Source organism: Schistocerca serialis, chromosome 12 (assembly GCF_023864345.2).
Source record: "Schistocerca serialis cubense isolate TAMUIC-IGC-003099 chromosome 12, iqSchSeri2.2, whole genome shotgun sequence".
Taxonomy (NCBI): domain Eukaryota; kingdom Metazoa; phylum Arthropoda; class Insecta; order Orthoptera; family Acrididae; genus Schistocerca; species Schistocerca serialis.
The window spans coordinates 108,107,244-108,110,348 of record NC_064649.1 but is presented as its reverse complement, the minus strand read 5'-3'; the positions used below and the strand labels follow the sequence as shown (position 1 = coordinate 108,110,348).

The window sequence follows — 3,105 nt, the reverse complement described above, 5'->3', positions numbered from 1 at the left end:
ATAAATTCAAAGACGTCCCTCGTATGATAGCATTCATCTTGACATTTCCGCGCTCCTTGTTAATCTTTCATGGGACCACAGTCGGATGGAAGCTTTCTCTTCTTTTCGACAGCACCAGAAGAAGGGCTAAGAAATGCAAGCCGGCCACTACAACAGAGGCTACGCTTTTTCATCTGCCGTATATTGGCGCCACTGAATCGATCTGCCGCCACAAGATAACGGGATGAAGTCTGCGGAAGATGGGGAGCTCGTAAAAGCCCTTCACACGTTATATGCGACCTCTCACTCACATACTCCGCTGGAGTTGAACCCCCCCCCCCTCTCACTCTCTCTCTCCCTCTCCCTCTCTCTCTCTCTCTCTCTCTCTCTCTCTCTCTCTCTCTCACACACACACACACACACACACACGCTGATGCTACAGGTCCGAGGGTGTCATGGCGGATTCGCTAAAGCATCCGACAGGAGGGGGGTTTCTACACTACTGACCATTAAAATTGCTACACCAAGAAGAAATGCACACGATAAACGGGTATTCATTGGACAAATGTATTATACTAGAACTGACATGTGATTACATTTTCACGCAATTTGGGTACATAGATCCTGAGAAATCAGTACCCAGAACAACCACCTCTGGCCTTAATAACGGCCTCGATACGCCTGGGCATTGAGTCAAACAGAGCTTGGATGGCGTGTACAGGTACAGCTGCCCATGCAGCTTCAACACGATACCACAGTTAATCAAGAGTAGTGACTGGCGTATTGTGACGAGCCAGTTGCTCGGCCACTATTTCCAGACGTTTTCAATTGGTGAGAGATCTGCAGAATGTACTGGCCAGGGCAGCAGTAGAACATTTTCTGTATCCAGAAAGGCCCGTACAGGACCTGCAACATGCCGTCGTTCATTATCCTTCTGAGATGTATGGTTTCGCAGGCATCGAATGAAGGGTAGAGACACGGGTCGTAACACATCTGAAATGTAACGTCCAATGTTCAAAGTGCCGTCAATGCGAACAAGAGGTGACCGAGACGTGTAACCAATGGCACCCCATACCATCACGCCCGGTGATACGCCAGTATGGCGAAGACGAATACACGCTTTCAATGTGCGTTCACCGCGATGTCGCCAAACACGGATGCGACCATTACGATGCTGTAAACACAACCTGGATTCATCCGACAAAATGACGTTTTACCATTCGTGCAACCAGGTTCGTCGTTGAGTACACCATCGCAGGCTCTCCTGTCTGTGATGCAGCGTAAGGGTAACCGCAGCCACTGTTTCCGAGCTGATAGTCCGTGCTGCTGCAAACGTCGTCGAACTGTTCGTGCAGATGGTTGTTGTCTTGCAAACGTCCCCATATCTTGACTCAGGGATCGAGACGTGGCTGCACGATCCGTTACAGCCATGCGGATAAGATGCCTGTCATCTCGACTGCTAGTGATACGAGGCCATTGGGATCTAGCACGGCGTTCCGTATTACCCTCCTGAACCCACCGATTCCATATTATGCTAACAGTCATTGGATCTCGACGAACGCGAGCAGCAATGTCGCGATAGAATATACCGCAATCGCGATAGGCTACAATCCGACCTTTATCAAAGTCGGAAACGTGATGGTACGCATTTCTCCTCCTTACACGAGGCATAACAAAACGTTTCACCAGGCAACGCCGGTAAACTGCTGTTTGTGTATGAGAAATGGCTTGGAACTTCCTCATGTCAGCACGTTGTAGGTGTCGCCACCGGCGCCAACCTTGTGTGAATGAAAAGCTAATCATTTGCATATCACAGCATCTTCTTCCTGTCGGTTAGGTTTCGCGTCTGTAGCACGTCATCTTCGTGGTGTAGCAATTTTAATGGCTAGTAGTCTATTAATATTGTCTGCTTGCTCATCAGTACGGCCTATGTTCGTATAGTTGGTGTGCAGTTGCAACATATGCTGTAAATGACATCCACGGTCGGTTATACAAGTCTCGACTCGCCTGAAACACACTTTCAACAGATCTGATTGCGATGTCCTTCTCTCGTACGCAGTTATTTCTATTTTTAAGTCACGAAGCGTGCGTGGGCGGCCGAGATACGTCACAGATCCTGCTGCTCCCCGAAGAGAGAAATCTGGTGGAGTAAGGTCCGGTTCTTTTACACGGAGTCAGATATAGCCAACAACTTCCGTTTGCTCAGTTTAGGCGGACTTCCAGTTCATTCGCCATCTAGCACTGATCCTGTTTCTCGAAATTACTCGATAAGTCGACGAATCGCATTACGATGAGGTAAATGTGTTGCCGGGAATTTTTCAGCCAATGTCTTCTACACTGGGCAACGGCCTTGCCACAGTGGATACACCGGTTCCCGTGAGATCACCGAAGTTAAGCGCTGTTGGGCGTGGCCGGCACTTGGATGGGTGACCACCCAGCCGCCATGCGTTGTTGCCATTTTTCGGGGTGCACTCAGCCTCGTGATGCCAATTGAGGAGGACCGAATAGTAGCGGCTTCGGTCAAGAATACCATCATAACGACCGGGAGAGCGGTGTGCTGACCCCACGCCCCTCCTATCCGCATCCTTAGCTGAGGATGATACGGCGGTCGGATGGTCCCGATGGGCCACTTGTGGCCTGAAGACAGGATGCTTCTGCACTACATGTGCGTATTTATCGCCATGTCGAAACACGTGTCTATCTAGAAAAATACGTTCCCCAGTTGAAAGCACATGTAGCATATACGAGGGCAGTTCAATAAGTAATGCAACACATTTTTTTTCAGAAACAGAGGTTGTTTTATTCAGCATTGAAATACACCAGGTTATTCCCCAATCTTTTAGCTACACAACTCTATTTTTCAACGTAATCTCCATTCAATGCTACGGCCTTACGCTACCTTGAAATGAGGGCCTGTATGCCTGCACGGTACCATTCCACTGGTCGATGTCGGATCCAACGTCGTACTGCATCAATAACTTCTTCATCATCCGCGTAGTGCCTCCCACGGATTGCGTCCTTCATTGGGCCAAACATATGGAAATCCGACGGTGCGAGATCGGGGCTGTAGGGTGCATGAGGAAGAACAGTCCACTGAAGTTTTGTGAGCTCCTCTCGGGTGCGAAG

The 3,105-nt window shown here is 49.2% G+C and overlaps 1 pseudogene; it reads left to right on the top strand.

The window, feature by feature from the left end:
• Positions 1–2,319: 2,319 nt before the first annotated feature.
• LOC126428549 (5S ribosomal RNA) lies at positions 2,320–2,436 on the top strand (annotated as a pseudogene).
• Positions 2,437–3,105: the final 669 nt, after the last annotated feature.